This window comes from Pan troglodytes, chromosome X (genome assembly GCF_028858775.2).
Source record: "Pan troglodytes isolate AG18354 chromosome X, NHGRI_mPanTro3-v2.0_pri, whole genome shotgun sequence".
NCBI classification, from domain to species: domain Eukaryota; kingdom Metazoa; phylum Chordata; class Mammalia; order Primates; family Hominidae; genus Pan; species Pan troglodytes.
The window spans coordinates 31,450,450-31,471,130 of NC_072421.2; the positions used below are offsets into that span (position 1 = coordinate 31,450,450).

Below are 20,681 nucleotides of genomic sequence, written 5' to 3' on the forward strand. Positions count from 1 at the left end.
CTAATTGATCTCCTGAGTCAACTTCATTTTACAACCACAGTAGAGCTAAAATAACATACCCTGTGTTTATATCATACATTTAATTTTGCAGTTTACCAAACTTTCTTATTTTTTAATTTCTCAGTTACTTTGATTATCCAAAAAAAAAAAAAAAACTAACTTCAAGTATGAGCAAGAAGCACTGTGCACTGACATAAATGCTGTTTCTACCATGTGTAATACTTTTTTCTACTTTCTGATACAACAATGCGAAATCCACCCCACACTTTTTTTTTTTTTTGAGATGGAGTTTTGCTCTGTCACCCAGGCTGGAGTGCAATGGCACGATCTCAGCTTACTGCAACCTCCGCCTCCTGGGTTCAAGCGATTCTCCTGCCTCAGCCTCCCGAGTGGCTGGGATTACAGGCACCCTCCATCATGCCTGGCTAATTTTTGTATTTTTGTAGAGATGGGGTTTCACCATTTTGGCCAGGCTGGTCTTAAACTCCTGACCTCAGGAGATCTGCCCACCTTGGCCTCCCAAAGTGCTGCGATTACAGGTGTGAGCCACTGCGCCCAGCCTTTTGTTTGTTTTTTGCCATCCCACATTTATGTTAACCCCCTCCTAAATGCCTACAAAGTTTTCTCCCTTTCATAAATGCCTATAAAAGTCACTGTGTGTTGATTATCACTTTCAGCACTTAGTATATTAACTTTTTATTCTCCTCTAGGATTTTTCACTATAAATCTTGAGAACAAGAATCAAACATGCTCTTTTGGCTACAGTGCCTTGTACACACTAAATATTCAATATAAATGACAAAACATAGGCCTTGAAAATAACTGGAAATCTAATTTGCTCTGGTCAAGGTGTTTTAAGGTCTTGGTTGCATCAATTCCTAAATGACGTTATTTTAAAAGAAAGATAGAACAACCTATTGGTGACATATGCCAGAAGCAGATCATCTGCACATTTTATTACTTAAAGAGATTACTTAGAACAGTGTTTTTCAAATGGTGGGTTTTGACTTATTAATGTATTGTATAACAAATGTACTACGTGATGACTATAAGGGGAAAAGAAAAAGAAATAACAGAAAATATCGAAGTGTTTCACATACAGTAATGGCAAATACTAATTCAAAAAACTTGTTTCAGGTATGTGCGTATGTACTAGATCACGATTAAAATGTATTTCTTACTGTGGGTTTGAGAAATAGTGACTTCAAATATGGTGATATATTTTAAGTTATACAAGGAAAAATATTACTACTTTCCCTGTTACCTTCTTCTAAATAGATGGAAGCTTGCTGATTAAGAAGCAAAATGGAAGTACTGGAGAAACCCTCTGGATATGACAGTTGAAATGACTTAACTCTTCACGTTATGAATTTCTGTGTGATTTCTCTCAAGTGCAGCCTAGATGTGTTCATGTAGCATCCTCACATACCTATAGGAGGCTCCTGCCTCCTAATATATTTAAAAGATTTTTTTTAAAAATGAATAATCAGTCTCATTAACCCTGAAATCCAAGATCACAACTATGGGAATTTCCTAGTGGAAGAGTTTGAAAGATTAACAGAAATGCTATTTATAATCATTAACTAAACAATTTCTAACCCATTGCCCATTCATTTAATAAAATCTAAGCTTGGCGATACAGAAGACCCATGTCCTTGTAGTGAGAGAAACACTGGCAGTTATAATAGAGTGGGGTTGAGTTCTATAATAAGTAGTCAGAAAAAGAAACAAGGTAGAACAAAGAGAAGGAGAGCTGAGGAAAGCTTCAGGGAAGAGATGACATTTAAGCTGGATTACAAAAAATAGGTTTTTTGTTTAAAATAAAAACAATAGAATTATAAAGCTGGAAGAAACTCCACATCATCTAACCCAGTAGTTCCCAACCAGGGGTGACTTTTCCCTGCAAGGGACATTTGGCAACGTCTGAAGATATTTTTGGTTGTCATACTAAGGAAAGGTGCCACTGACATCTGACAGGCAGAGTCCAGAGATGCTGCTAAACATCCTACACTGCACAGGACAGCCCCTGACAACAGAAAATTATCCAGCCCAAGATGCCAATAGTGCCAAATCTGCAAAACCCTGAACTCAACCCAAATACAAACATTTCACACAAGAAGATAACTGAAGGCTGGAGGGATTTTAAAACTTGTTAAAAGCCAAGATTATTAAACGGGTGTCACAACATCTTGCCTAAGTATTTAATTCACAGCACATACCCATGCTGGATACTAGGAAACAGATGTTATAAAAAGTGGGAACATTTTCATAAGGTAGAAAGATAAACTATGTAGAAATCACGGCTGATATTGTTATGTAGTCTTTCCTGATACAGATCTACCAATGGTTCAAAGCAAGAATTATGGTTACAATACCACTAACAAAATTTGTTCATAATACTGTATTTACCATCTGCTTAATTCAGTTATTTAACATGGATTTGAGAATAAGAAAAATTACAAAAACTAGGAAGTTGGAAGATTCGTATATCCCACACACATCTAGTTATTTCTTGGGGGCAGATCTTTCAATCTCCACCAGCTCCAATGCTGGGGATCTGGCACCTGAGTAGGATTAGCCCCTTTTATTCAAAATAAACTGCTAAATTACCCTTCTATTTTCTGGTGAGGTTTCTAATAGCAAATGAATTGTCCAAAGAACTTGTAACTCCCACTAGCAGTAGTAGTAGTACTAGTACTAGTAGTAGCAGTAGCAGCTGCTGCTCTTAGGGCCTAAATCTAAACACATGAAATCACTTGGACATCTTTTATTTTGTCATCCTTGCTCTTAAATGCACAAAGGACACGGAATATAAATGGAGGGGAGGGTGTAAACATGTTAACAGTAATATAGATTCATTTTCAAAAAAGAAATATACTCCTTACCTCCAATTTTTCAACTGGTGAAAATTCAACTAAGATAATTCGTCCAGTTTGACACAACACAATCCACGGTCAAAAACTTGAAGAAAAGGCTGAAGACAGTGTCCTGAAAAATAAAAGGCTAATGAGGTAAGATTCAAACTGTGAAAGCTTTAAATACAACAGTATGAGCAAGTGATATAGTGTATGAATAAAAGGTCATGAAAAAGCAGGCCATTTTACTACATGAAATTTCAGTGAATGAAACTTATGTTTAACTGATACTAAGAGAAAGTTTTCCTGACTGCCTGAGCCAGCCTGCTCCTCTCTCATCACCTCGAGTGCCTAAGGTAGAGCTTTACAACAGCAGAGGGGACAAATGAAGCTTTCCTGAGATTTTAGCTTCAGAAAAAGCTAGCAAGAGGAGCTTTAGCTGCATCCCTGGAAAACCATCAGGAGTCCCTGCAGCTTCCCAAGATGTACTAGTCATTAAAATTTAATGAATTTGATTGCAAAACTGTGCTGAGGCCCTTTTAGGGCCATAGGTCTTTAAAATTTAAAGGACTCCGTGGTGAGTCTGATTTAGTCTCTGGTAAAGTAGAGGAACTTCTTAAAATTCCCATACCCCAAGTAAGCACCACACCCGCACTGCAAGCCCACAATAATGAAGAGAGTATACAATCTTTTCTTCTGTTTTTTTGTTTGTTTTTCCCTGCCACCCTACCTTTTCTCAATAGGATTAGAACTGTTCGCTCAGGATTGGAAGACCTTCCCCATGACCCAACCCACAAAAATTACTAATCTAACATTCAGGAATAGCTTTAACTTCTTCAAGAATCACTTTATCATAAGCCTTAGTAAAATAATAGAGTTATACATTTAACAATTCAATAAATGACTACATATTTCAGGTTAACCAAATAGCTCTTGTGAATGAGAAAGCAGTTTGTCCATATATAAATATTTCAGCTAATAATAGCAGAAGTGACCAAATTGAACAATCACAATTTTGCAACCTTTAATTACATAACTAATTCATGCACCAGTAATCAATGGATGCTAACAGCATTAAGTAAAAGGTTGGGCTTCACAAAGGGATCAAGCTGTCACCACTTGAACCCTCTGATGAATCTTCACAACACTTAAGGTGAAATGACCAGATGATATGTGCCTCCAGATGTGATGTAATATGAAGTGACCACAAGCACTCTTGCCCACCCCTCCAAGAAAATATATTATGAACCTAATTAAGCATATAGATCTAATTTCCGGTCCATATGAAGTAAGAGGATAAAGAAACAAGTTAAACAATACCTCACCAGAATGGCATAGTCTGAGGATGAAAAAAAGCAGACAGGATTGTTATACATTATAAGAGAATTAAGAGACTTAAGGAGTATAACCAAATACAATGAGTAGATCCTGTTGCAAACAAACCAACTATCAAAAAACGAATTTTTTTTAGACAATTAGGGAAATTTAAGGATGGACTAAGTACAGGTGACCCTTGAACAGCACAGGTTTGAATTATGTGGGTCTACTTATATGTGGATTTTTTTCAATAAAATAAAAAGTTACATCAAGTGTGCCTGCCTCTCCTTCCACCTCCTCCCCTTTTCCTGCCTCTGCCATGCCTGAGACAGCAAGACCAACCCCACCTCTTCCTCCACCTCCTCAGCCTCTTCAACATGAAGATGACAACGATGAAGACCTTTATGATGATCTACTTCCACTTAATGAGTAGTAAATATATTTTTCTATGATTTTAACATTTTCTTTTCTCTAGCTTACTTTATTGTAAGAATACAGTAATATATGTAACATACAAAATATGTGTTAATTGTTTATATTACTGATAAGGCTTCTGTTCAACAGTAGGCTATTAGTAGTTAAGTTCTGGGGGAGTCAAAAGTGGCACATTGGCTGGGCACAGTAGCTCACGCCTATAATCCTAGTACTTTGGGAAGGCAAGGCGGGAGGATCCCTTGATCCCAGGAGTTCTGGCCTGGGCAACATGAGGAGACCCTATCTCCACAAAACAATATAAAAAGGTAGGTGTGGTGGTGCATGCTCATGGTCCCAGCTACTCAGGAAGCTGAGGTGGAAGGATCACTTGAGCCCAGGGGATTGAGGCTGCAGTGAACCATGATCATGCCACTGCACTCTAGCCTGGGGGACAGAGTGAGACCCTGTCTCAAAACAACAATAACAACAACAACAACAACAACAACAACAAAAGTTCAGGTGGATTTTTGACTCTGCAGGCAGTCAGCACTCCTAACTTCGGCTTTGTTCATGGGTCAACTGTATTATATGTGCTATTAAGAACTGTATTGTATGTGCTGTATAAGATAATAACATTGTAGCTATGTAAGAAAATGTGTTGTTTTAGAGATGTTAAATTATTGGGGAGTGAAATTATGTCTTGGCTATGCCTTAATTCTTGGAAAAAAGAGGAGTAAGGAGATGAAACTAGTATGGTAAAACGTATGTAACTGTAGCATCAGAGGTTCATTGGACCTTTCATTTGTGTACATTTAGAAATGTTCAAATAAAACGTTCAAATGTCAAGTACCTACAAATAAACAAGGGTATTTGACATTCACAGGCCTAACGTAAAATAATTGTTCAAGGCTATCATTACAAGTGAGTAGCAAGGATGTTGCTGGATGCTGAAAACAATGATTTGAAAATGAGATATGAGGGCGGTTCAGAAGCAGAATCACTAGAAGTATAGGAGCATTGACTCTATTGCTGGAAAAGAAGTACAAGGCAGATAAGCTTTTTGCCCTTCTTAAGATTCAGAAGGATAAGGCAAACAAGACTGGCTAGGATTTCATCAAGAGTGACTGGAGAAGCAACAAAGGAAGCCCTGAGTGCCAAGAAAGACGGTAAATGAACTGGAAAGCAAAGACGCATCTCTTTTAGAACTGGAAAAACTGAGACATGTCTAAAAAGAGAGAAAGGGACTGTATGTGTAGGGATGAGAAAGGACTAGTGACACAGCAAGCTTTCTAACAGGGCAGAGAGGTTGGCAAATTCCAGAGCTGGTGGTACCATGTTCTAGAAATGGGGTGGAAGGCGGTGAGGATGAGATATGAAGGAGTAATCTTCCAATTGTCTCAATCTTCAGGACATGAGTCATGGGGTCAGGATATTATATGACTTACAGAAAGAAGAAAGCATAATATGATAAAACTGGGAAGTCAGTGAGCATCTGCAGGCAAGAGTTACCTGGCCATTATAGCTGAAACACAATGTTGTAATACTAACAGACAAAGAACATATGCCATTCACCAGGTGTGGGACGACAGACGAGTTACTTAACCTCTTAGGCCCAGTTTCCTAATCCTTTGCTTAATATCACACCTATCATATACTTACCTCACAAGGCTGCTGTGGGTTATTAATTTACATAGAAGGAAAAAAGTTTGTAAAGCACAATGTTCATTGATTAGGTTGTTTGAGGGTTCTCATATGGCAGAAATCTAGGAATCTCAGCAGAACTGCCTTTTTTTTTTTCCTATTTCACAAGGGCAGATATATATTATACCTACATATAAGTATGCTAAGACAGAAGCTGTGATTGCAAAAGTGTAACTAGGAAAGTATTCTCTTCCATGAGAGGAAAAAATTTTAGTTGATATTATGCATCCTAATTTCAATAGCAATTAAGAGGGATTTCATCTTTTGAGTCATTCCAGACGTAGCTGAAATTTAAATAAACCTGTCCATTGTCAAGGTCTAGCAATTGACCAAGGTTGAAGAGACTTAAAATATTGCTGAGTGTTCAGGAAACAATTTACTTATATTTACGCACATACAATGTAACCTTTCAATTAAAAATGTATATAATTATACAAGTGAGTACAGCTATATAAAACAAAGCTTAAACAGAACTAGGGCTGAGTCTGAAGTCTTAGAGAAAATGACAGTCTTTGCCACTTCTAAGAAAATCCTGCCCATAAAGAGCGAACAAAGCACCTCCCTATCTGAAGGCAAGGAATAGGGTTGGTCAAAATATAAGAAATGCCTTTCTTAAAAGTGTCAAAGAGCCAAAACAGAAGGACAAAAGGGAAAATCCTCTTCACCCACTTTCGGGTTGGGACCCTGAAGGGCTGCAACTTAGAAATAAGGGTGAACCGCAATGAATCAGTTCACACACTGAATGTGATGTGGCCTTGAGTCATCTGGTTGGCCCAGGAAGGTCTCTAAAGCTGAGATTTGATTAAGCAACTCTGGATTTTCTGGATTCCCTTAAGCAGATGTACACACACACACACATACACTCCTTTCTGAAAAACTATCATCCTTGGTTTCAAATGATTTTTCAAATAATTTTTCAAATACAATGCCCAGCATGCAATTAAAGACAATCAGGCACACGAGGAAACATGATAAGATGACCAGAACAGACTCAGAAGGACTCCAAGTATTGGAATTATCAGACATGGATTTTAAATTATGCTTGCTATGTTCAAGGAGATGAAAGCCAAACTTAAAAATCTCAGCAATGACCTAGAAATCATAAAATGTGACACAGCAGAATTTGGGTGTTTTTGAGACCGGGTCTCGCTCTGTCACCCAGGCTGGAATGCGGTGGCGTGATCACGGCTCACTGCAGCCTTGACCTCTGGGGCTCAGGTGATCTTCCCACCTCAGTCTCCTGAGTAGCTGAGACTATAGGCATGCACCAGCATGCCCAGCTATTTTCTGTATTTTTTTTTTGTAGAGATGGGGTTTTGCCATGTTGTCCGGGCTACACAGCAGATTTTTAAAAGAAGCAAAGAATAATTTTATTACTGAGAAATGCAAAAACCGAAACTAAGAATTCAATAAACAGGTCTAACAGCCAATAGACACCGTTGAGACAGTGAACCAAAAGATAGGTCGGGGAAAAATAAAACGCTCAGAATGAAGAGAGGGTAAGAAACATGGAAGATACAGTGAGAAAGGTCTAATATCCAAGAGTTCATCAGAATCCCAGAAGGAAAAGAGACAGAATGGGGCAGAGGCAATATTTGAATAAATGTTCCAAAAATGATGAAACCTGTCAAACCACATGTGTAACAATCTCACTGAATTCCCACCAGACAAAGGAAAGTTTTAAAGCATCCTGATGGAGGGGCAGCAGGGGCAGAGGTGGGGAGACTACTTTCAAAGAAGCAACAGTTAGATTGATAGCTTAATTTTCAACAACAAAAATGGCAGCTAAAAGACTGTGTATCTCCAAGAAGCATGAAGAAAACAACTGCCAACCTAGTATTCCATTGAGGAGAAAATATCCTTCAAGAAAAAAATTAAAATACAGGCTCAGACAAATAAAAACAGAGTTCATCTCCAGCAAACCCTCACTAAGAATGAAGCAAAAGAAAACTGCCTCAAGATGGAAGGTCACAGATAGAGAAAGGAATGAAGACCCATGAAGTTCAAATAAGCACGTGAAATCTAAAGGAATATTGACTGTATAAAATAATGTCTTGTAAGGTTTAAAATACATACAGAAAATTAAATTACAGGACAACAATATGTATGTCACAAGGTAGGTAAATGGAACTAAGGTGCTTTAATATTCTTGCTTCAACTAGGAGGAAGGTAGAAGTATCAGTTAACACTAGACTTTGATAAGTGAAGAATACATGCTATAAATGCTAGGGTAATCACAAAAAGAATAAAAATGAATAAGTGATGTCTGAAGTAATAAAGGAAAAACGATATAAAAATAGTCAAATAAAAGAAAAAGACAAGGGGAAAAAGAAATACAGAGCTAGTAGAATAAAAATGCAATGCTGTACTTAACCCCAAAATGTCAATAATTATATTAAGTATAAATGAATCAAATGTTTCAAAAAAGAATGATTATCAGATTGGGTTAAAAAAAATCTACAAATATATGTTGCTTTCAAGAGCCCCATCTAAAACATAAGAATACAGAAAGGTTAAAAGTAAAAGGATAAACATATATCATGCAAACATTAGCTAAAATAAAGATGGTATTGCTCTATTAAAGATGGTATTGCTGTATTAATTTCAGACAAAATAGAATCAAAGAAAAAGGATCACTAGAGTTAAAAAGAGTCCCTTCATAGTCATAAAATGCTTAATTCACCAGAACAATATAACGAACTAAATTTGTATGCAGTTGATAACATGGACTCAAATTATATATAAAGCAAAGGTTGACAAAACTTCTCGGAGAATTAGACATGCATTAGTATCTCAGGGGCAAATATTAAGACATCTCTTGGCTGGGTGTAGTGGCTCATGCCTGTAATCCCAGCACTTTGGGAGGCCGAGGCAGGTGAATCACTTGAGGTCAGGAGTTCGAGACCAGTCTGGTCAACATGGTGAAACCCCGTCTCTACTAAAAATACAAAAATTACAAAAATTAGCCAGGTGTGGTGGCACGTGCCTGTAGCCCCAGTTACATGGGAGGATGAGGCAGGAGAATTGCTTGAATCTGGGAGGCAGGGGTTGCAATGAGCTGAGATCGCACCACTGCACACTCCAGCCTGGGCAACAGGGCAAGACTCCATCTCAAAAAAAAAAAGAAAGAAAGAAAGAAAGAAAGAAAGATATCTCTCTCAGTAGTTAAAAGAATAAGCAGACCAAAAAAGTTGGTAGGGACAGAGATACGATACAATTACCAAACTTGATCAATGGACATATATAGAATGCTGTATCCAGTAACTGCAGAATATATGCTTTTCAAGTGCTTACATATTTGCAAAAACTGACCACATGCTAAGCCATAAAGTAAGTCTCAGGGCATTTTAAAAGATTGAAATCACTCAAAGTTCTCTAAGGAAAATGTGTTAAAGCCAGAAACAAAATACAAAAAATACACAGTTAGAAAATTCTCATATTACTGGAAATTAAGAAATATACTTTTAAAAAACCCATGGATCAAAAAAGAAATTAAAGTGGGAATTTTAAAATATTGTGAAATAATGAAAATATTACATCTCAAAAATGATGGGATGCAGGTAAAGCAATACTTGAAAATGAAATGTATAGCTTTAAATATGTATGTCAGGAAGGAAACAAGGGTATAAACACCTACCTACCCATCTCAAGAAGTTAGAAAGAAAAAGAGCAAAATAATTCCTAAAAAGGTATATAAAATATACTGAATATAAAAGCAGATATTAACAAAATAGAAACACTTGAAGAATACTATTAGTATTTTTAAAACTGCATCTGTAATTAAAAGCTTTCCCACAAAGAAAATTCTAGGCCTAAATGGCTTCACTGCTAAAATCTATCATGCATTTAAAGAAAAAATAAAACCAAACTTAACCTAAACTCTTCCAGAGAATCAAAAAGCAGGTATCTTCCTTAGCTCATTTTACAAGGCTACTAAAGCCTGACAAGGACAGTACAAGAAAAACAAAATTTCAGGCCAATCCCACTCACGAACAAAGATCTAAAATTCCAAAGTAAAATTAGAGGAAAATGTGATGTTGACCATGCTAGGTTTATTTCTGGAATGCAGTTTATTTAGCATTAGGAAATCAATCAATATAATTTGACTTGAGGAATATCCTATGGTTATATTAACAATAGGAAAAACATTTGATAAAATCCAGTATCTATTCATGATGTAAGCTCCTAACAAACTAAGGAGAGAATGAAACTTCCTTAATCTGATGATAGCCAGAAAAAAATTAAAGTAAACATCATATTTAATGGAGAAATGTTCAAAGTTTTCCTTTCAAGAAAGGAAAAAAGACAATAGCGCCACTATTACTACTTCTATTCTGCATTATAATCGAAATACTAGCCAGTACAGTAAGATAAGAAACAAAAGTATAACATTTCGAAAGGAAGAAACAAGACTTTATTTGCAGATAAGAAGACTGAATACATAGTAAAAGATCAAATACATACTCTAAAGATATATGACTAAAAGTTTAGCAAAATTATTAGATACAAGGTCAATATAAAGATATAAACAAACAAAATAATGGCTATAAACATTTACAATATCAAAAAATATCAAATATCTACAAATAAAACTCTCAAAAGTTGTGAACAGTCTTCCGGAGAAAATCACAACCATTACTGAAAGAAATTAAAGACCTAAATAAATGGAGTAGTGTATCATGTTCATGAATTAGAAAATGATAAAGATGTCAATTCTTCCCAAATTGCTCTCTAGATGCCATGCAGTTCCAATCAGAGTAGCAACAGGTTTTGTGGGTGTGTGTGGAAAATGACAAGATGATATTAAAATCAAAGAAATGTGCAAAGGGCCAAGAATAGCGAAGATGCTTTCGAAGGACAATGTGGAAGAACTTGTTCTACTAGATATCAAGTTTTATGATAAAACTATAATAAACAAGACAATGTGGCATCAGTACAAGTAGAGACAAACAGACCAAAGGAACAGAACAGAAAGCACAGAAACAGAACCACAGATATATGGACATTTGATTCCTGACAATAGCAGGGAAATGGTGTGCTGGGAAAATTAGCTATCCATATAGGAAAAGACGGTATTATCCCCTACCTCACACAAAATACAAAAATCAATTTCAGGTATATGCTAGATCTATATGTGAAAGCCAAAACAATAAAGCTTCTAGAAGATGAGAGAATACCTTGGAGGTAATCTTATGAGAATACCATGAAATAGAAAAAGCATGCCACACAGTGGGAGAAGATATTTACAACCAGCAAGGGCTCATTTCCAGCATATAGTAAAAAACTCCTACAAATTGGCAAGTCAAAAAGACAAGGAAGTACATGACACATTTTTGAAGGAATTCCTCCCAAAATAGTCATGAAAGCACAAACCTGTTACCTGGAAGATTTAGTTAAAAATATTAACATTCTCCCTGAGATTTAGAGAATATTAAGTTTTAACTACATATTAACATTAAAAAAAATTTAACTGCTCATATTTCAATAAACCAGTTCTCCCATTCCTTATCCAATCTAAACTGTAAAATAATTACTCTTGAAAAGTCCTGCTGAAGAAATCTTTGCCTACTCCAAGGTCACAAAGACATTCTCCACAAACTGAGATCTACGTACATATCCCTCAACAATAATATATAATGATCTATTCATACAGTGGAATAGTATACAGTAATGAGAATGAACAGTCTACAACTACATACGATATAAATACATCTCAAATTCACGATGTTGCATAAAAGAAGTCAGAGACAAAAGAGTCCATTTAGATAAAGTACAAAAGTAGGCAAAATTAATCTGTGGTGTTAGAAGTTAGGACAATATGCAGGGATGGGGGTGGAGGGGGGTAAGGTAGTAAGAATTTCTTGATCTGGGTGCTAGTACACAAGTGTGCTCAGTTGGTGAAAATTCACTGAGTTGTTCACTACCGTACTTTCTGTGTACTTTCTGCATATTAAACTTCAGTAAGAGGTTTTTTGTTTTTTTTTTTTAAGTGTAAAGGAGTACATTTTTCAAAATTGTTTAGGGAATATGAGAAAAAAGTTTGAAGGTCACTGCTTCAGGGTAAAGCACAAAAATCAGATAACAAAATTTTAAAAAGCAATATACTAATTACCAAAAATATACAAGAGGTGTCAAACCAACTAGTGACTCTCAAACTTACAGTAATATTGGTTTGAAACTATTTGAACCCAATTGATAAACTGACTTATATCTAGACTTAGTGACTAGTGTTGATTCATAAAGATTTCAGATAAGCAACTTGATCTTGTAGGTTTTTGTTAAACAAGAGGGTTTTTACATCTTAGAAGTTAACTAACAACTAGATTTACACATCTAGTCAAACTCCATAATTTTACAAATGAAGAAACCGAGGTCTTTTGAAGTTGGGTGATTTCTTCAAGGTCATAAGAAGCTCTGAATATGTCTAAACAATTCAAGTTATTTAATTAAGTTCACCTCCTCCCAATTTTCTGTAACTTCTAGGGGATTTCCACCTACCAAGAGAGTTTGTTTACTGGCAGTGTCTCTCAATACACACTACAGTCAACTGAAACATTTTTATCCAAACAACTCAAAATTAATTTCTTTGCCATCCATGACTAATAGCCAAATGCTATTTCTGTGGCATAAAAGATAAGACTTTCTAAAAGTAAAGTTCATGATGTGCAGCCTAACAGATAACTTGCTGTTTACACTAAATGATGACTTTGACATCAAACTGAAGGCATGTGTGAAAAGTTAGAGTAACAATGGCACCTGTTACATATGGTATCCCTGAAAAAAACAAAAAGACTCGATTGTTGCCACAAATCGAAACCAAGGATTTTCTAAAAGCGCATATAAACAAATGTTCTAAGTTACTGAAATTAAACTAACTTAATTTATTAAATCAATCATAACTATGATGAGTACTAAAAAATTAAATTCTCCAATTCATTTCAATTAGCTTCTATATCCAAGAAGTATGCTTAACACTTTTTTAATAGGAAGAATGACTTGTCATTTTGAAATCAAATCCATCAAAAGTGAATAGTGCATAAAATAACTCGTTTAGTCCCATGAAAACACAGTTTTAAATTATAAAAATGCTTTAGCCTACACTCCATCACCATAGTGTTCTTTCCACAGTAATAGGACTCTCTCCTTTTATTTCAACCTATAAAGTTCAGTGCCAAGATAAATCCCTGGACTTGCCATCCCTAGAGGAAACACCTAGCCTTCGAGTATGTGCAGAAAACTTAAAACTAAAACAGAAAATGGCTTTACAACCACAGAAATCTATTCACTAAAGAACTGGAGGGCTCCATGATATAAAAACAAATAATTAAAAATGACTTAACAACTCAGTGCAACATGGTATCCTGGAACAGCAAAAGGACATTAGTGAGATTCTGGTAAAATCGAGTAAAATCTACAGTCTCACTAACAATAATGTACCAATGTTAATGTCTTCGTTTAGACAAATGTACCAGGGTTATATATACTTGGATGAAGAGTATATAGGAATTCTGTACAATCTTTGCAACTTCATTGTAAGTCTAAAATTATTCCAAAATAAAAAGCTTATTTAAAAAGAAATGACTTAGCAAAAACTACTAAAAGTTGAGAAATTTGTACCTCAATTCTGACTCAATTAAATGCCCATAGTCAATATCTTTCTTCAAATGATGATCTCCATCAACACAAGGCCTAAATGGGGAAATGGAGTGGGTTCACAGAAGAATGCTATTTCTCCAACATTAAAAAATAAAATAAACCCCCCTAAACCCCTTAAAAAATACTTCAGGCAGGAATGAAGAGTCTGAAACCATTCCTCAGTAGAAAGGAAAGAGAAGAATCCTATTTAGTGCAAAAGATGTGGGCAGTGGACAGCCAAGCAGACAAAAGTATTCTAGAGATCCTAGACCAGTCAAGCTGAATAATTAAAAAATACATAACACTTCTTATGCACTCACTTATGGGTCAGATGCTATTTTAAGCACTACACACGTATTAACACATTAATCCTCTCAAGAACCCCATAAGGGAGGCACTACTTTTACCTACATTTTACAGATGGGAAGTTCTGTAAGTAATAGAACAGAGATTTGAAGATAAGCACTCTGAGTGGACAGTCCGTGCGCTTAACCACTATACTATACAGCCTTTTAAGGAGCCAAGCCAGAAAAAAGCTACTGCCTTCTAGAGACCAGTCTCCACTACTTACCCTCGGCCTCTACCAGAGGAGAGAGTTCTCTTCCCAAGGCTTGACGGTCCTTGCTAGGACTGCAAAGGAAGATAGCCCTACTGCCGTATCTGCAAGATTGTGTTCATAATCTTTCAGTACTTGATGTACTCAGTGCATGTTCCTGCTGAGACACTGTTACACATAAAAGTTAGTTTTTATAATACTATCAGTATTCAAATTCAGATATGTTGGGCTGGCTTGGGAATCTGAACACTATTATGTGACATTTTTCTGTGGGAAAATGGTGCTGCTTAAAAAAAAGTCTTACCAATGGATCATTTAGAAATTGAGGCTCCCCCTGCACAGACTCTAGCCTTTAGATACCAAGATAACTGTATTTTAATAAAGACATTGCAATTACTCAAATAATCTAGTTTTGCTCAAACATCAAAAAGGCATAGTTCTTTATAGCTAACAAAAGGAATGGTGTTACTGAAAAAAATAAGCTTAATATTCTATGAATTTCCTGCACTATGGCCAATTGTGGATATATCCAGCAGTTAACATACTGCTCTCTCCCTGAACCTCTCAAATAAACTCTGCATTAAAAAATTGCTACCTGGTAAACAAATATATCTTTCATGCCCACACCCCAGAACAGAAGGCGTATCATCTTCGAAAGTAGCTAAAGTAATAACAATAATAGTAGTAATGATGACGACAACGTAATAATAAGAACTAACTCTTTTTGAGTATTCACCATTGCTAGGCATGTTTTAAATATGATACATCCTCTGGCTCATTTAATCCTTATATGAGGTAGGTACCACATTATCCCTTCAAAAATGAGGGAACAGGTCAGAGATTAAGTAATTTGCCCACGAACACAGAGCTAGTTAGTGTCAGATCTGAACATCTGGGCATTTTACCCCGAGATCATATTTTTAACCTCTGCACTCGCTGTGTAATTAAATAACTTGGTAAACTCTTAAAATGAACACAGCGTGCTTACTGAAAGTCATTTTTCAAACGAAAGAGTGGTTTGGAAACCAAAAAAAAAAAAAAAAACCATCTTGCCTTTTATTAGGAGTATTTCCTTCAACCAATATAAGACTGAACACATTTATGGAAAACAAATTTAAAATGTACTTAGCTTTGTTTTTATTACCTTCATATCCCTCACTTAATTGTCTGAACATCACAAACAGTGGTAACAGTATGTAACCTCAACACGCTAACACTTTATTTTAAAATCTTGAAGTAAAACAAACACACTGTCCCATGTTTACACTAAATAAATGAGGGTAAAATAACTGCAAGAGGTCCAATACCTTTGAAAAGTTTCAAATCATCAGTAATTCATGGTGGGAACAAGATATTCCTTTTATGAAAAACCAAAACTATGCTCTTTCAACAAAACTGCAAGATCTGTCCGCTTTAATGACAATATTAGGCTGAGATGGACTAACTTAAATTTTATTTCAAAACATGTGCCTAAATTTAGAAATTCTTCATTGACAATCTAAAAAGCCTATCAGTTTATCTCCCACAAGAGCCATCTGATCCACATAAATCTAATTCTGGACAGCTAAAGGTGTACTATTAATACCTACCATTTCAGTGAATAATTAACAAAAAGCAGGCAACCCTCAACAATTTCTGGAGCACAAGCTGATTTTTAAAATCATCTATTTGAAACTCAGACTTTGCCTTTCCAGGAGACAATGATCAATATGCTAGGTTTCCAAGCCCGCTCACAAAAGCCTAAATGTCCAAAAGGTTACAGAAGTATAACAAAACACAGAACCTGTGTGGGCAATGTTTCTACAGGAAAATCAATTTAGCATTCCAACTTAGGATAACAGCAACTACTCCTGACCCATTTAGCCCTGGAGGTAGAAAAAGGAAATCTTCCCTCCCATAACTGGAAGTCTGAGCTTCCCTAGGACCACAGACCTCGGCTTCCACTATGAAGGAGGGCAAAAAGGCAGAGCTGGGGTGGGAGGAGATCCAGGGATGAGGAAGGCAAGACCAACTGGGAAAGAAGGATGGAGCGGGGGATGGCAGCTGAAAGGAGTGAGGAAACAGTGCGAAGATGGCGGCCTGCTGAAGAGGATGAGTGTACAGTGCCTGTTCCTGCAGCACGTGGGCTTTTACCAACTTTCCTCCTTGGTGTTTAAGGAGAGGGAAGAAGAGGAGAAACCATTGGAGGGTCTTGACAGTGCCTCCCTCACTCTGGCTATTCTCATCCTCCTTTTCAAGAAAGAACAGGGTGGGTTAAGAGATCTTATCCGCATCCCTCTTGACCTCCTAGAGCACGGGATGGTGGAGAAGGGACTTGGAGGAGTTTTGGTGCCTTCCTTGTTAGCATCCACCCTATCAAAGACTTCAGTGTCAATGGAAAACTAAGGGTGCCAGGTAAATGGTAGGAACAGCATCAGAAGGAGAGGATGGAAAGTAGAGAAATTTGAAGCAGGGAGGGAAGTAGGATGTTAGAGTTGGACAAATAGAACTGTCCATGAATTAAACTATAATAAATGTTCTTATTTAGGATTAATTCAGTTTGATAGTTCCAAATATTTCATCAAGTCCATTTCACTTTTAGAGAAATAAATATTTGTGGCCATGGTAATAATTTGAGGTTTACTATATAGAAGGTATGAAAATAAACTTATAAGTAGATATGAGGCAATTTCCTGGTGTTTTATCTTTATACGGTGGCAATATAAATCATTTCAGAAAGGCTTTATTTACTTGGTAAGCATTCAGTTACATTATCATTTGTTGATTTTTTTTTTGCCCTAATAAATAGCCCAAATACCATGAGTAATTACTTTCACAAGTAAGGAAGTATATTTTATTTAACGCTTTCTTGGGAGTATAACTATATTTAAAAACTTATTCAGACCACAGATTGCCCATCAAGATGCCAAGGGATTACTTAAAACAGTCTCTAAAGCTACATAATACACACACATGCTGATGTGTACTGAGGAACACAAGACTCCTTTTTCTGTTTCCGTGAAGACAGGACTACTTAACTGAAGGCCCCCAAACAATGTACTTCTTAAAAGATGAAGCAGCAAACCCCAAATTTCAAAACTTTTCTAGAACTTTCAGCCAGAGATAATTAACTAGGCAGCTAAACCTGACCAAGTGACTTGGTGGAGGATGACTACCAGACATTTAGTATCTTTTTCTCTTTTTTTCTGATTTCTGTGGCTGTTCCACTTCAACTCTATTCAGATGTGGAGCCCTTCTCTTGAGCAGGCTCTGCAGCACATAAGAAATGCAACAGCAAAGACCAGTGGGAGATAAAAGTGACCACTGGCAAGATGTTCCTGCTGTTTCATCAACACCTCAGATACTGCCTGGGAACCTGTTAAGGTCTTTCATTCCCTTGCCCCATAGCAGATTATGGTGGATCCCAGAAGAGCTGCCGTCTTTTCTGCAAATCATGAATAGGGTCCAAAACCTTTGTATCAAATTATTAAAGAGAAGAAAAACAGGGTCAGCTGTCAAGTACTCCACTTGCTGGAGAAGGCAGGGATGTGTATGTGTACCTCCAAGCTGATAAAGCAAATTCAAACCCCTATAGATAGTTGCCATGTAATAATGTAATTTGAAATACTATTCAGGACTAGAATAAACAAAATATTTGTTCTTTGAAGTATCTTGGGCATGCTGACACAAGAGGCAAAGTAACTGAAAATATCTGAATTTCAGATAGGTCACTACCAGCTATCAGGAATCTCTTTACAGATCGGCAGACTTCTAGCTCAAATGTTACCTCTGGCTAGAAAATGGACGCATCTGAAAAGAAAAAAAAACCTTGAGATTATCTGGAGCCAAGGACACTGAAAGCTTTCAAGATTACCAACAGAACTGAAAGGTTTCTTTGTAACACAAATTTCCATTTTCATAAAATTTGTATCAGTCAGCACAAAAACTTACGCAGAGTATGGTGAAAGAACACACACTCTAGAATCAGACCTACATGAGTTTGAGTTCTAGCTCTGCAATTTACCAGCTATATAATCTCCTCAGCGAAGTCACCAAAGAATATTGGAGGTTAGTATTGTTCTGTGCAATCGGCATAACATTATCTTTAGCACAGGGTAGCTGTGAGGATCTCCAGTGCCTGAATATAATCGACGTTAGCTCTGTTTGCTCCAACAAACTGTACACAATGTGGTATCTATAACTGAGGGGAAGACTCCATCAAATAAACATATGGATGAAAATTCAGGGTGATTGAATGCAGATTATGTTCTTTCAGATGTGAAGATGAAAATCACATATTTAATATTTACCTTCACTGAAGTCTTTCCCTTGATTAAGCCAGTTGTAAGCAAGTGGGGGCGGGGGCTGTCCCTACGGTTGTAAAGATTCATATCACACACTGACTAAAAAGCATGTATATGTATGTGCCTGTATTCTTCCGGTGTTCATAAAACACACCATCACAAAACTTACCATGGGTGATGAGGCCCTTTATAATTTAACACTGTGCAAAATTAAACTCTCATCTCAAAAAACCCTTTCTTCTTCCACGTGTTCTTGTATACTACTGCAAATCATTGCTAAAGCAAAGAAAAAAGTAAATTCTCTTATCCTTTCAAAATGAAAAAGTGCGCAAAGAAAGCTCAGTTTGCCAAACTGTTCCCTTTTCTCATTCATTCTTGTTCTTTTAGAAACCAGAAGTAAATATACTGTATGCCAAAATGACTGCCTGATTGACAAACGTCACTGAAGAAACACATCGAACTGACAAGCCCGATCTGGATCAAAGGTGGCAAGTTTTCTTAAATAATTTAAATAAGTTACATTTCAGTAGAAACAGAAGGATTTACACTTTAACACATTAACAAACTTTGGATCTTTTTATGCAGCTTACTTTATGCCTCACCTGTCCCTCACCCTTCAAATCCTGCTTTTACGCACTTTATGAGCTGGCACACGGTAGTAAACTACAGAACTCCAACTGGGAATAACTCTAATCTGTTGTTGGACCTCAGAGGACTGCTTGTGCGATCTTTAAAGGAAAGCAATGTTTTCTCCTTACTCAACACCTACCAACAGTCATCTGTAAACCTCCTCTCCAACAATTCTTACTATACTGCTACTAACCTTCACATCTCTCAACACCCTCAACGGCCCCCACGCTGGTGCTGCTAGTCCTCATCCTCAAACACCTTCCTGGGGGCTTAAAGCCGGTCCACAGAGGCTCACTCTCCGCAGTGCCTAGGGTCCGGCGAGGAAGGGCATCGTCCCCTCCGTTTGGGGGACCAAGGCCAATCAAGTCGACACCCCACCCCAGCCACTCCCTCTCCCCTCGGCCTCTCGGGGCGTCTGGGGCGGGCGCGGACGCGCCAGGCCCTGCGCAAACCTCCGGCAGCCCCGCAGTTCCCGCTGTCAGCCGCAGTCCCGGGCCGGGGTGAGTCCCCGGGACGCCGCAGTTGCGCACACGCCCACCGTCTCAGGCACAGGGTCACTGGGACGATCCCGGGGGCGCCCCCGACGTCCCTGCTCGGGCAGGTGCCGGGCCTCCCCGCGGACACTCACCAGGCGGCTGCTGCTCTCTGGCCGCCGCCGCCGCCGCCTCGCCCTCACGCCCGTCGCCTACTCCCGCGGGGGGTCCGGGCCGGCGCCGCTTCCCCGCCCGAACCCCCAGGGTACGCGCCGTGCGGGGCCGGGATCCGGTGTGAGCCGCCGCCGCCGCCGCCGCCCCCTTTCCTCCCTCCTCCCTCAGTGCGTCCCTCCCACCGAGGCCCGCCTCGTATTTCCTAGATCCGGTCTGAGCGAGAGCTTGGCAAGCAAGCTCTGGCTTCAGGGCTTCCGTCGGGCGCCGTCGCTCGCCAGGCACAAAGATGGCGCCGCCGGGTACTGCCCAGGGCGATCTCGCGAGGCTTCCCCCACAGGAACAGGAGGGCGGGGGCCCAAAGGAAAGGTGATAAGTTAGGGAAGCCTGAGCAAACGCTTCCCATATCGGAAATGGGCAGTACCAGTTACCGAAGAAGTTACTGCGCCTGCGTGCGCGGGTAATGACGCATGCCCGGAACGGCCCCTAAAGTAGGACCTAGTTCTCCAGGTTTTACCTGTTTCCACTAGTGGCGCGGGGCGAGGTAATGAAACCCAGTCAAGAAACCCAGTCAAGAAACCCAGTAAAGGGCTTGGCAGGACCAGGCACCAAGTGAGAGGCGTCCCTTAAGGCTTGGTCATCCCTC

The 20,681-nt window shown here is 38.2% G+C and overlaps 1 protein-coding gene across 11 annotated transcripts in view; it reads right to left on the minus strand.

Annotated features, from left to right (window-relative positions):
• TAB3 (TGF-beta activated kinase 1 (MAP3K7) binding protein 3) overlaps positions 1–20,267 on the minus strand; it is a 61,372-nt gene extending 41,105 nt beyond the window's left edge. For 2 of the 11 annotated variants that reach the window (XM_054677002.2, XM_054677000.2), the window contains exons 1-2: positions 20,020–20,267; positions 2,886–2,988 (exon numbers count right to left, since the gene is read on the minus strand). The gene's annotated coding sequence lies outside the window, so the exon portion shown is untranslated. Of the gene's footprint in view, positions 1–2,885; positions 2,989–14,493; positions 14,647–19,584; positions 19,954–20,019 lie in introns of those variants that run through there. The other 9 variants (XM_063804503.1, XM_054677001.2, XR_010154781.1 and 6 more) reach the window with 9 other exon arrangements.
• Between the last annotated feature and the right edge of the window lie 414 nt (positions 20,268–20,681).